Source organism: Parasteatoda tepidariorum, chromosome 6 (assembly GCF_043381705.1).
Source record: "Parasteatoda tepidariorum isolate YZ-2023 chromosome 6, CAS_Ptep_4.0, whole genome shotgun sequence".
Lineage (NCBI taxonomy): Eukaryota > Metazoa > Arthropoda > Arachnida > Araneae > Theridiidae > Parasteatoda > Parasteatoda tepidariorum.
In genome coordinates, this window is record NC_092209.1 from 78,416,075 (window position 1) to 78,431,375 (window position 15,301).

The 15,301-nt window shown below is 27.6% G+C and overlaps 1 protein-coding gene across 1 annotated transcript in view; it reads right to left on the bottom strand.

Annotated features, from left to right (window-relative positions):
• LOC107446115 (Extracellular sulfatase Sulf1) overlaps positions 1–3,149 on the bottom strand; it is a 67,543-nt gene extending 64,394 nt beyond the window's left edge. Inside the window, exon 1 of the mRNA XM_021146621.3 lies at positions 2,975–3,149. The gene's annotated coding sequence lies outside the window, so the exon portion shown is untranslated. The remainder of the gene's footprint in view (positions 1–2,974) is intronic.
• Positions 3,150–15,301: the final 12,152 nt, after the last annotated feature.

Below are 15,301 nucleotides of genomic sequence, written 5' to 3' on the forward strand. Positions count from 1 at the left end.
AATTTCATGACAACTGTTGCATAATATGCTAAATCTTTTTATTACATTAATAAGAAATTTTACTAATTTTTATTGTCATCAAAATGCAAAAGCATTATTATACTAATAACTATAAATGGTCAGTAATGTTTTCCACTTAAGTTGATATTAATGAACTTGAAATGTTTTTTATTCAACTCATTTTATAGTAAAAGACAAGTAAGCTATTACTGATACTGATAGTTAAGATTTTTTAATTAAATTTAAATATTAGTACAAAAATAAAAAAGTTTTAAACTGATTACTATACAATTGAGGCTGGCTTCATTATGTATTATTAATATACATATCTAAATATTCAGGCAAGTAATAGATTGGGTATAAATTATTTTCCGATAGGGATTTTTTTAGGAAACTTACTCAATTTTAAAGAATTTCCAATGAAAAACTAGGAGAATTTGGCTAGGAGAAACTGGAAAAATCCAGTAGACTTAGCTGCTATGAAATAGAAACAAACTATTTCTGCACTTGTGATCAGTTTTGGTGCAAGCAATTACAAATGCCATTGAATGCACTCTCAAGATTTAGCATGCATGAAACAATACCTTAATTTGCTCTTAATATTTGATATAAAGGATCTTAATAAGCTATGTGCTAGATCAGATGTGATGGTGATAGGCAATTTAATTAACATTTATTAGGTAAAAAATTATTACATAAATTACTATTTTCTAGGTAACATTATTCATAAATATATAGTATAATTTAAATTTATGCTATTTTTCTAAATCATGTCATATTTAAATGAAACTCTTTACAAGAGTGTTAAAAAAATCAATAATATGCTGCCCAAGAGTGATAAACAAATTTGCACTGAAGTGTATACAAAATAATCAAGTTTATTATGATACGCAACGTGAATCATAACAAACTTTAATACTTTCGAACATTAAGAATGAGAATTAAAGAATACCAAATTCAAAAATGAAAAAGTTATGACTTAATTTAAAAGAAATATCACCACACACTTCATTTAAGTATGCAATTATACTCTAGAGAAAGTTACTACACTATTTTTTCTAATGTGTGGTCTAATAATAATGAATAGTACATTTTACTCCTTATAAGTATGCAATTGATTTCTAGTATATACTATTTTTCCAGTATGTATCATACTTAAGCAATATTATTTCTCTTCTAGTAGGTATCATATAAAAGTGTGATATATTTTCTTATACTTGTATGTATCATATTGAAGGGATAATATTGTTCATCACTTCAATATGATACGTACATCATAGTCAAGTAATAAAATTTTTCTAATAGAAATCATATTCTAATGACAGGGGTGTAATATTTTATTGCAGTATGTATAGTGAAGTGATTATTATTAAATATATTTCTAATATGTATAATATTTAACTGGCAGTATTTTTTAAGTATGCATAGCATAGTCAAAATTTTTCAACTATAAGTAAATCTTCTGAAGAAGAAAAAAACTAGAAATATTCATTTATAATTTTTGCAACAAAATATAATCTTTTGCCCAAATTAATTTTATATTATAAATTAACACTTAAAAATATACTATACATTATAAAATATGATCTAAATGAAAGTAATTACAGCAAGTATTTACTACTTAGAATATTTATGCTTTATCAATAATAAAATACACTTAAATGCTTGTAATTACTACTTAAAACATGCACGGTAAGACGAAAAACATAAAGCACCATCCCTGTTTGTGGCAACTTTATCTAAAAAGAATTTATTAAACAAATTGGAAATCTCTCAATTTTGAATGCTAGCTACACATAGGAATTTAAATTTGCAATAAAACATCGTAATATGCCACAAAAAAATAAATAACATGTTCATGATCTGTCCCCATCTTAAAATAACAGGGAGAAGAACAAAAATTATTAATTTAAGTGATAGAATAAAAATGGAGAATTTAATTATAATCAGTCTGTTTACTTAGCAACATCATGAATTGAGGAAAAATACAACATTTTAGTTAAAGTCAAAACAAATCCAAGTTTTATAGGGAAGATCAGATTTAGAACATTTAAATTTGAAGTATTTTCAATAGTGTAAAGCTTAATAAAAAAAAAAAACATTTTTTAAATGTTATATTGAAACATTTAATATTATTTTATCTGTACATTTTAAATAAGATCTAGAATAGCATTGTTATACTAAAGTAACAATTCTATTCTATATGATTTTTATAAATGAAATCTAGGATATGTTATACTAAAGTAACAATTATCCTACTATTTTATCGGTACTTCATAAATAAAATATAGAATAGCATTTTATACTAAAGTATCAATTAATACTATTCTATATGTACTTTATAAATGAAATCTATAATATCCTTGTTAGACTAAAGAAACAATTAATAATTCTATGTGCCCTTTATAAATGAAATCTTGAATATTATTGTTATACTTAAGTAACAATACTATTCCATCGGTCCTTTATAAATAAAATATAGAATAGCATTTTATACCAAAGTATCAATTAATACTATTCTATATGTACTTAATAAATGAAATCTATAATATCATTGTTATACTAAACTAACAATTAAGACTAATTTATCTACACTTTATAAATAAAATCTAGAATAGCATTAATTGTTATATTAACAATTCATACTGTTATATCTGCATTTTATAAATAAAATAAAATTTTCAATAATGGTATAAATAACAAATAATTAAAAGTCTAAACAATTTCCAATTATCACAGAATTTTAATGATAATAAATGAGAACTAATACATTAGATCTCTAGTATTTTTAATCATCAAAAAAGTGCATGGTAAAATTTAGAAAATAAATATACTAGCTCAAGTTAAATCATTCAAAGGAACATATGCATAATTTTTAAATGCGGCAACAATAAAAATACTTAAGACAAAATTGCAGCTCCGTTTAATAACAGGTTTAAGCTTAAATTAAGAACAGCAATAAACTAGAACATACCTTGGTAATAAAGAGCTCTGCTGTTGCTAAAAATCATAATGAGCTCAGAAACAAAGATTAGAAATAGACAAGGGAACAATTTACAGACATCATAACCAACCGGTGGTTCAACTACTTCACTTAGCAAAGTCACTTCTTCATTTGAAGAAGCCATTATTCCGATTTTTCGAAGTATGATTTGAAGGTTGCCATAAAGAATACTTATCACTTTTTTGGCGAGAAGTTTTTCTCTCGTTAAGACTGATAAAAATTAAATTCGAAAATCATTCATATAAAAAATATCGAATAACATTCTTCTGCTCTTTTTCTACAAAAGATCAATCCTGCAACAAAAATCTTTCAAAAAAGGTCAAGTTTTAAATGTGTGTAAATATAATTTTTATAAACGTATCAAATATTTTTTTTTAAGTAAATATACTTTGTTTAAATATAATTAATAATACTTTTAACAAAAACCACAGTGATTTAAATTATGTTTGAATATTATGGTTGAAAACAAAATTGATTCTAGAAATTTTATTCCAAATTACGATATATTTTATTCTCTGGATAGAATTGGAATATAAATATAATATTATTATGCGTTGTATCGTTTGACGGAAAACCAAACCACAAAAATAATTGTCAGTCCAAAACAGCAATTGATTGAAATCTAAGGTTAGAGATTTTTGCACGGGACTCATGGGAGCCTAGAATAATGTATGGGTAACGTCATAAGCAGAAAAAAAAATTCTCAAACATTATTATTTTTTATTTTACTTATTTTTTGTTCGTTTATGAAAAAAAAGAGAAAATAATCTAAACTAGCCCATGGAAGCGCGGATTATTTCTGATTAAAGGAAACCAGGGTCCCTTTCATTTGAAACAACTATACAGAATTATGTGGCATAGAATTAGTTTCTTAAAAAAAAAAATTTCATTTTACGTAATTTCTTTCACTGAATATCTTTTTAGACTGAGTGACTTGTTCAGTTTAATGTTAAAGAAAATTTAATTTTAGAATTCTTTGACTGTTTACTAAATTTATTTATTGTTTTATTTTTTTAAATTATAAACATGAATATATGGGCAGCTTTATTATTAAAGTATTAATTTATTTTGAATGCTAAGCACTTTATTTTTTCAACATAAAACGGTACAACTGTAGCACATAACGGAAATTATTTATTTATCATTTATTGCAAAAAAAAATTTTTTTAAAGAGTATACTTAATACTTCTTAAAATTCTTTTTTTTTTTTTTTTTTTTTTTTTTTTTTTTTTTTTTTTTTTTTTTTTTTTTTTTTTTTTTNTAAATCGATGAATAAAATGTACATGGTTGCAATTGCATGGTTATTTTTAAAAAAACTAATTCTTTTAGGAACGTATGGTTGAAATTAAAAAGTTGGAATATCTGCGCAATCTGAGCGTTAATGTTAGTTGTTGGTCTCAAATGGAAGTGAGATACCAAAGAATATTCCGAAAAAACATTTACGATGAATTTTTTAGGATAGGTGTCAGCAATGTTCAGAAAAAAGAAATTAAAAAACAAACAAACAATAAACAAGTTTTTTTTTTCTATGTATATGCACTACCCTAATGGAAGACACAACAACTTCACTTTTTGACATTTTTTTAAATATCTCAACAAACACTATTTTGTATTTTTAGAGTTGTTTAGTTCATGTGATTTTTCATATTTTGCAATTAGGCTTAAGGTCTTCAGAGGTTTAAGGGGCCGACAATAAATTACGAAAGAAAACTAGTATTTTTAAATAACTTTTGCCAGAAAATCAAGCAATAAGCTTGTAACTTTTATCGATTATTTTGATTGTTATTTGCAATTACGGAATAAAATTTCGTAATTCTAGCTTAAATATTTATAGAGATCTGGACATTTTTATAAAAAAACTAATTTTTTGTCTTACGTTTAATTGCTATAACTTTAAAAATATTCAATAAAGTTGAACCAAATTTTTAGAGCAATTTAAAATTAAGGTTGAAAAAAAGTTCGTTTAAAACTACGCAAGATATGACTATTTAAAGTAGTTCTTTTGTGCAGCGCATGAGCGAGAAAAAAAATAAAAAAATTTTCTTCATAATTTTGTATTGTTTGGCAACTAATGAAAAAAGTCTTATTTGAATATCTTGAAACAAAAGTTTCGAACAAATTTTTGAACAAAAATTTTTGAACAAGTATTTGAACAAAAAGTTTCGAGCAATTTTCCATGCAGTTTTTGTACTTTTTAAAATAAAGCATCGAAATGATCAGGTGTTTCCCACAAATTTTATTTTATTCTGATTGTCCGGTTTTATGAGAGTACAAAAACTGCTCGAAACTTTTTACATTTTTAAGATATTCAAATAACACTTTTTTCATTAATTGCCAACTATGATTTTCCACAAAACTATGAGAAAATGTTTTTTTTAATTTCTTTCGCGCATGCAGAGTGCGAAAAAACTACTTTAAATACTCATATCTTGCGTAGTTTTAAGCGAACTTCTTTCAAATTTTAAAACAAAATTTTTGTATTTAATTTTAAATTGCTCCAGAAATTTTTTTTAAATTTTACAGAATATTTTTAAAGCTATAGAAAAAAATCTTGACAAAAAAAATTTGTTTTTTTATAAAAATGTCCATATCTCTATAAATATTTAAGCTAGAATTACGAAATTTTATTCCGTAATTGCAAATAACAATCAAAATAATCGATAAAAGTTACAAGCTTATTGCTTGATTTTCTGGCAAAAGTTATTTAAAAATACTAGTTTTCTTTCGTAATTTATTGTCGGCCCCTTAAACCTCTGAAGACCTTAAGCCTAATTGCAAAATATGAAAAATCACATGAACTAAACAACTCTAAAAATACAAAATAGTGTTTGTTGAGATATTTAAAAAAATGTCAAAAAGTGAAGTTGTTGTGTCTTCCATTAGGGTAGTGCATATACATAGAAAAAAAAAACTTGTTTATTGTTTGTTTGTTTTTTAATTTCTTTTTTCTGAACATTGCTGACACCTATCCTAAAAAATTCATCGTAAATGTTTTTTCGGAATATTCTTTGGTATCTCACTTCCATTTGAGACCAACAACTAACATTAACGCTCAGATTGCGCAGATATTCCAACTTTTTAATTTCAACCATACGTTCCTAAAAGAATTAGTTTTTTTAAAAATAACCATGCAATTGCAACCATGTACATTTTATTCATCGATTTAAAAAAAAATATATCGTGATTGCTTTGACCTAACCATGTGATTTAAATCCGATTTAGTCGGATATATGTAAGCAACGTCACGCGTGTGTGTCGAGTCCATAGAGGTCGAGTCGGACCTGATTGGCTTCTGAATCGACAAATGCTATGATTTGCCTACGATGACGTCATTTGCTGGTATCCAATTTCTAAAAGAAATAGCATTATTGCCCCTTAAATCTAAAGTAACTGCTATTGTCGTGCCCTGCTGAATTCTTGTTTGAACAAGATAGCATTTCCGTTACATGTTCCATTCTGGGCTACTGCTTGCATTGACATGTTGCTACTCTATCTCAATTAACCTTTCGAATACGGCGCTTTATCATGATAAAGTCATTCTGGTCCATTTATTGTTCCAGCCATAAGCAAAGGGTTAAATTTCTCCATGAAATTATAAACCCCACATTTAATTATTATTTTTTGAGAAAGAGAAAAAAGAGCAAAATTCAATTCTTTATAAAAGAAGTTCTTGCTGTTTTTCCTACTCTAGAAACTTTGTTACCTTTATTTAATATATGAATAGTAAATAATTATAAATAAGATTAAAACTGCAACGAAAATATAAACTTTCTACTGGTGCAAAATTGCAATTATTATTTTAATTTGATATTATCATTTAAATACTCTGATTATTATTTTAATTTCCTTTATTATTTAAAAAAAAAAATTTTTTTTCAAAATAGTTGGATATTACGATGGTTATCATAAATCCCTTTAGAAAAATCAATGAAAAAATATTTGCAGTGGTCTCGGGCAAATAAAAAAATTGAAGTCAGAGAACAAAACATGATCGGTAGACATAAATTAAATATGATTGTTTCAAAACTTTGAGTGATATAAATTAAGAAGTATTGCTTTTCATAGTGGTTAATATCCATTTCATAACTGAGAATGATAATAATCTCAATAACTTGTGCATGCTAAATACTTTAGTGTAGAATAAATTTAATTATAATAAATATTTTTTATTTGGTGTTATATATTTGTAATGAGTGGAAATTATTTTTTTCGAAATGAAATATAACAAATTCTTATCTTTTGTAGAAGGGCACATTAATTATGAAGACACATTTAGTTCAACTTTCTTGTTCGTCAATAAATTTGTTATGAGTGTAAATTATTTTTAGGTTAAAAATATTTAAACTAATATTATGAAAATAATGAATAATAATTATTACCTATTAAACAATACTTTTCACTTTTCCATTATTTGGTAGGAAATAAATAAATATTGAATACTCTTAATTGTTATTAGATACTTCATACGCTTCAAAAATATATTCATTGGAAACATGTTCCAAACGCTCAAAAACAGGCGCCCATTTTCAAGACTTGCCAAGAGTGAATGAAAAGAAACAAAAGTGATATTAAATATAAAGCTTGAAATTACTAACGAAAAGTGAAGAAAAATTGTAATAGCTGAGAGAGAGAGAGAGAGAGCGCGATGGCTCAGGGGATAGAGCGTTCGAGTTCCAATGAGGTGAACCGGGTTGGAATCCCAGCGATGGCAGGTCAATACGAATCCGCATCCGGCTTGCACCGACCACAGTGCTGACGTGAAATATTCTCAGTGGTAGACGGATCATGGGTCACAGTCCCTTCCCCGTCAGGCTAACCGTGGAGGCCCTCGTGGTCTTCCTCTCCATGTAACGCAAAATGCGGGTTAGTTCCATCAAAAAGTCCTCCACGAAGGCAAATTTCTCCCAATACTCGATCCAGGAGTTCCTTTGTCTTCTGGATAGGGTTCAAAATGACAAGGCTAAGGAGTTGAACATTAGTACTCGTAAACCCATAAAATTGGGTAGGCTATTCAACGACGGTTGTAATAGCCGAGAGAGAAAAAACATGAAATGCTGAACAAGATGTTCTGTCTCTGTTTTTAAAACGATGTTCTGTTTTTAATCTTTCCTCTCTCTAGGCTACGGTGATTTTTCGAGTTTTCTTTCTCACTTTAATTTTTCCATTTTTCGTTGGCAACTTCACGTTTTATATTTAATATCGCTTCTCATCCACGCTTGGCAAGTCTTGAAAATGGGCACCTGGTTTTGAGCACTTGAAACATGTCAAATTTCCGATTTGTATTATTTTGAAGCGAATGATGTTTTTTAATCTTGTAATACCAATTTCTGTAGATCATTTATTCAGCACCCAGTTGCAGTTGAACAATTTTTTCTTGTCAATAAATTCGTTATGAATGTAGATTACTAAAATGAAAATATTTAAACTGATATGAAAATATTTACATCCCTGTTAAAAAATACTTTTCGCTTATCTATTGTCTTATATTTAGTAGAAAAGCACAAAATGTTGAAACCTAATCCTCTAAAAGTAAATATATTTTTTTTTCCCTTTCATATCAGGTTGGATTTTTTGGAGGGTAAAAAGGCGATGAAATTCTAGTTTTGACATTTGTTTGCCTTTCGCCAACATATTTTATCCGCCTTCTCATCAAAAACCAGCTGTCACAATGCATTTTCGGTATGGGGCCTCTGGCTGATGTTTTTGATCGGAAAGAAGAAAAAAATCTTCTGAATCCATTCACTTTTTTATAAGAGGTGAAAAAAAAACTATTTTTTTTTCGTATTTGTGTAACGCCTACATTGTTTAGACATTTTGAGTCATTCAGAAATAAATTGTAATTTTGAGGAAAAATGACTTTGTTTAGAAAACATGCCGATAACAAGTTCATAACAGTACATAATATTAAAATTTAAGAATAGCACTTTTTTTTTTAGAAAAAATTAAATATTACCATTGTTTTCTTGAGTTAAATCAAGCAAACTGCTCGACTGTTGGTACTTGGAGTTGTTTTTAATAATCGTCTTTTAAGTCTTCTCAGTGTGATACTAAAATCAAACTGGTTTTGATGTTTTTGCCTCGACTTCTTCAGTAGTGATTCTTTTGTTCTTAATCGTACTCGTTTTCCTCGCAGAAATATATATGAATTTGCGGCCCTTAATGTGTATACTTTTTGTTATCCTTTCACAAGAATTCTAAAAGTATAGGTATTCATGACGGAACACCCTATATTATTAAAGTAAATAATTAAACAAAATTTAATAATAAATTAAACCGAGCATAAATTAAATAGCGAAATGTTTCTAAATTATCCCTCCTCTAATCCTAGTCACTTCGAAAGTTTTATCTTAATTAGACAAATATGTTTTAGTTCCTCAACCCTAGGGTGCCCCCGCGGTTTTTTAAAAAAAAAAAAAAAAAAAAAAAAAAAAAAATTCTCATTTCGATTTTCTGTTTTACTTTTTGCATCTTTAATAGTTTCTAGAATCGTTTAATTTTGTTTCTACCAATGTAAGTATATTATCATTTTTCTATCAAGATGTCCAAGACAGAGGCTGAACTAGATCAGTATTCCACTATCATTCAATCAATTTCCAATTGCGTTGTTCCTATTGAGCGATTCGTACTCCAATATTATTCATATTGGTTGCAGTTTTAACTGATCGATCATTGGTGGATTTCCATTGAACTGTTGGCGAAGTTTAATTATAAGTCGGTAGCTACAGTCAAAACACTTTTTATCAAAACTTAAGTGCATAGAATTTTTTTTCTTCTATTTGCTCGAAAAATGTTCTTTTTTGCTGTGTGCCATTTCGTTCTTTTTATTTTATTTTTATAACCGTCGTTGAACACCCGACCCAAATTTTGGGTTTACGACGACGTATTGGGAGAAATTGATGGAACTAACCAGCATTACCGTTACATGGAGAGGAAAACCACGAAAATCTCCCACAGGTAGCCTGGCCGCAACGGGACCCTAACCCATGATCCGTCCACCACCAAGGATATTTTAAGTCAGCACTGTGTTCGGTGTAAGCAGGATGCGGAATTCGTGTCGACCAGCCATCGCTGGGATTCGAACCCGGTTCACCTCATTGGAAGGCGAACACTCGATCCCCTCTGAGCCACAACGTCTCGATTATAAGCATAGTATCATAATTTCTTACACTGATCGCCCAAAAGGGGTTGCAATGGTAAGGGTAACAACCCCTGACATTCAGGCGAAAGAGAACAGCCAATCAATGACTATGGTAAAATTATTTGAAAATATTGAAGTTTATCATTAAAAAAATGCACATTTTTTAATTACTTTCTTCAAATCTCCAAAATATGAACCTAAACAGTTTCAAATACGTCAATTGAATTAGAAATATTTTATGATTTATTGTATATTATTAAATAAATGTTTGAATCCAGTCGAACATCTTCCCACTAGCAATCCATCCATCAATCAGTTATAGATGGACCAATAGGAATACGTTTCTATTAGAATGGGAATACGACTATAGGAATAGTGCAAACAACTAGTTGCCATTCATAACCAAAAAATTATACAACATTTGGTTCATTCCACTCAGTGATATAGTTCAGCCACTGACTGGGACATTCCTACATAGTGAGCAGGATACTTGCTGCTCTAAAATTATAACTTATTCACTAAAACTTTAAATCTATTTCAATTATTTTCTAATGAAATTAATTTTTTTCACAGGTGCAGATTTGGCTCTAAGAGAACATTTTGGGATGAATATAATATGATTTTCCGACAAATGTACTAATGGGTTTTAAAGCATTAAAATTCTGAAGAAGATCACGAACAGAAATATATTTTTTTTCTTTTTTTAAATCAAGGAAACATTTATTTTAATTAAAAAAATGTATTTAAAATATGTATTTAGATTTCTATTAATACCCCTTCCATTGATCACGTCAGAAGTATCTAACCAAGGAGCTTGTCCCAGAAAAAAGCATCTATACATCTCTTCAGGTCACTGTACGTCGCAAAAATAATTAAATTTGAAGGGTAAAATTATATTTGGAAAAAAAAAGGAAAAAAATCTTATGTAACCACGAAAAAGCTGAAATTTGCTGTTTGTTATCTTTTCTGGTAACGATACTTTAAACGACAACGAAATTAAATGCTATCGCTACATCCCATGAAAGTAGTTAAACCGTGGAGATAGACGAATAAATAAACAAATAATACAAAAAACCTGAAACCTCATAAAGTTTAAAATATTCAAACCTATGAAAATCTCATTTTAATTCTGTTTGTATATGAAAAAAATAATAATGAGAAATTTAATGCATTTTTATTTAAAATGGCGCTTTACTTCTTAAGAATTACACATCTTATAGCCTGTAAAATTTAAAATATCAAAATAACCACTGTCCAAAAATAAATAAATAAATCTTAAAAATCATTAAATGAAAAATTTTATTTAAATACCTTCATATTTTTCAAAAAGATAAAAAGTGGTTTTAAATCAGACAGTTTTTTGAACGTTCAAAAGTTTATTCTAAGGGTTTTTTGCAGATATAGGCCTATAATAACAATCAGTTTAATATGAAACGTGCGGGAGACGGTATTTTCTACCTTCTTTTGGGAATGAGCGGCATAACATGAAAAGAAAAATGATGCGATGAAAAAAAAACAAGAAAAAACAGCGTTTATTATCGCTGAGAGATCAAGAAGCCACTAAGTCTAGTAAAAGTGATCATCATGATCGGAATTCTTTTATTTCTTTTTATTATCGCTTTATCGTGGCTGCTTTCCAAATATGCCGCTCTGTTATCGAGGGAGGGGATTGCCCAGTGCTCTCCATAACAAAGAATATAAAAAACAAAAAATTCCTCACCCAGCAAGCGGTTTGTGTCACGTGATGCTCATAGGGTTATAACAATTATAGTTATCTAGCCAAATGCCAAGCCGAACGGCAGGTTTTTTCGCCAAATCATGCTTTTGTTGCTAGGATTCAGAAATTTTTATTTGAGAAATGAAAAATAACTCTTATCGAACTCTTACAGTGATTTAGACTTGAATTCGGATGCCCTGGGTTATTTTAGATGCGCCTATATGAGAAATATTGTATAATAGGGGAAAAGAGCCAACTTAATTAGAAAAAAAAAGAATATTGGATATAAAATCCAAATCCATATTTTAATTTTTTTTCTGTTATTTAAGAGTAACTTATTCTGAGAAAAAAAAAATTAAAAAAATTATTATTTCTGCGAAAGTGATATTTACCTCTATATTTTATCTTTAAATGCAAAGAATATTTATATTATAATGATCTAAGACTGCATTGCTAAAGTTAACATACCGCAAAATTATGTTCTATTAATAAAAAAATTTTGAGTCAATTATTTATTTATTAATTTTTTTTTATTTCACAATAAAATTTAAAATGAAATAATGTATAATCGAGGAAAAGAGTCAACTTAATTATAGAAAAAAAAGAAGAATATTGGATATAAAATCCAAATCCATATTTTAATTTTTTTCTTCTGGAGTCAAAGAGTAACTTATTCTAAGATAAAAAAAATATATTATATCAAAGAAAGTGATATTTATTTCGATATTTTATTTTTTAATGCAAAGAATATTAATATTATAATCTTCTAAGTCTGCATTGCTAAATTTAATATACCACAAAATCATGTTCTTTTAATAAAAAAATTTTGAGCCAATTGTTTATTTATTAAAAATTTTTTAATTCGTAATAAAATTTAAAAAGGAATTATGTATAATAATGGAAAAGAGCCAACTTAATTAGAAAAAATAATAAAATAAAATCCATGTTTTAATTTTATTCCTCCTGTAATCTAAAAGTAACTTATTCTAACATATAAAAAAATTATTATTTCTACGAAAGTGATATTTAGTTTTTTATTTTATTTTTAAATGCAAAGAATATTTATATCATAATGATCCAAGTCTGCATTGCTAAATTTAAAATACCGCAAAATCATGTTCTCTTAATAAAAAAATTTTGAGCCAATTGTTTATTTATTAAAAATTTTTTAATTCGTAATAAAATTTAAAAAGGAATTATGTATAATAATGGAAAAGAGCCAACTTAATTAGAAAAAATAATAAAATAAAATCCATGTTTTAATTTTATTCCTCCTGTAATCTAAAAGTAACTTATTCTAACATATAAAAAAATTATTATTTCTACGAAAGTGATATTTAGTTTTTTATTTTATTTTTAAATGTAAAGAATATTTATATCATAATGATCCAAGTCTGAATTGCTAAATTTAACATACCGCAAAATCATGCTCTCTTAATAAAAAGATTTTGAGCCAATTATTTATTTATTAAAAAAATTTATTTCATAATAAAATGTGCTAAAAATTTAAAGTATTATTATTTTTAGGCCCCTTCGTTGTTGTTGTATGCTAGTTAGATATCATCACCTTGGCGGTGCAAGCCACTGAACCCAAACCTTTCACACTTTAATTTTCAGGCGATGGAAACGAAAAGAAAACAAAAATATATTTATCTCCTTCTTATTTTTTTAACGTGTAAAATACGAATGTTTTTTTATTCACTTTTGCAAAAATAAACGAATTGTTATCGATTGTTTGTTGATTCTGCTTGTTTGTTGAATTAGGTTAGAAAATTTTTCGACATTTTCTATAAATAAATAATTTTAACTATCTATTAAACAACGAAATTATAAATAAAAAGAATTACTTTTATACTTTAAACACAAACCAGCCTTCTTTAAATGTCAATTTCATAAAAAAAATATTTCAAAAAATGCTGTTGTTTTTTGGAAATTTCAGTCGTTTTTAGCTAATGTTTTCTGCAAATGTCTGACCTGAGGGGGGGAAAAAAACTGATGAAAATTTTATTCAACGTTTTGCACATACGAGACTAACCGAATTTTTATTGTAATAAATCATTATTTTTTCTTTCCCTGATCTTTCGGCGCGTTTTATTTACTATATTTTTTTTTAATCTTTGTATTTCTTGAAAATTTTTACTTTATTTCATAATCCAATTTCGAGTTTACGACTACCAGTATCAAATCCATAGCCGTGAAACTTTGAACCCAATCCAGAAGACAAGGGAACTCCAGAGGAGAAATTTTGCCTTCGTGAAGGACTTTTTGATGAAACTAATACGCACCACCTCAATGATAGGAAAACCACAAATTCTCCCACGGTTAGTCTGACGGCAAGGGGACTCTGACCCATGATCCGTCTGCCACTAAGGATATTTTACTTCTGTACTGTTGTCAGTGCAAGCCGGGTGTGGAATTCCAATTGACCAGTCATTGCAGGGATTCGAACCCGGTTCACTTAATTGGAAGGTGAGCGCCCTATCCTCTAATTGAAAGTTTGACAAAAGATATACAGAGATTTAAAAAAATTGCTAAAGATTTCTTTATGTTAATAATCACCACAAAGCTTTCGTGTGGCCTGCCAAATCAAAACAAAACACATATTTTTGTATTGTTATATATTTTTATGCCATTATAAGTTATCAACAAAAATAAATTTATATCGTTATAAATTTAATAATTATGCCAAACAACTTGTGAAATTTACTTAGAAATGTCATCCTCTCTAAGGAATAAAATGACTTTCATTCGTTAATCAATTTCAAATAATTTTTTTATTATGCTTACGTATTTTAGGCTTACATAATTTTGTTTACGATACTTACATAATATTTTCCTTAAGATTCATCACGTACTTCTTAAATAAAACCCAAAAGAAACAACAAAAACATTCTAAAAATTATTTCTAATCAGCATTTGCAAAAATAGTTCCTTTCATTATTTTCCCGATTTTTCAAAGTTACTAAGTAATTTTTCTTTATTTACTTTTTTAGAAACAGATAAAATAATATTTAATAAATTATCGCTTCCTTTTACATTTTGCGTTAATCTTTTTGCTTTTAAAAAGGCAGTTTGAGTTGAAAAGGCAGTCATTAAAAAGAAACACTACACAGCATAGTTTTAGAACAATTTAATTTCTTAATTAGTGAAGTTGAGTTGTAAGTTTTTTTTTAACCTTCCATCCGTTTCAAAGTGATCATTTTCTTTTATTTGATTCTTAAATTCCAAACATTTCAATCCACCCTAACCGGCAAAATACAACCATTTTCAGAGAGTTTTTGTTATCATTTCCCGCTATTTTAAAACACACCCTCTTCATTTGAAACAATTACAAAGCTTCAAAAGAGGAAATCGTCTGAAAAAACCGCCTTCTGAGTGAACCGGGCTAAAAAAGAACAAAATAAATAGAATTATAAACGCCATTTTTTTTTCCCTTCTTCTT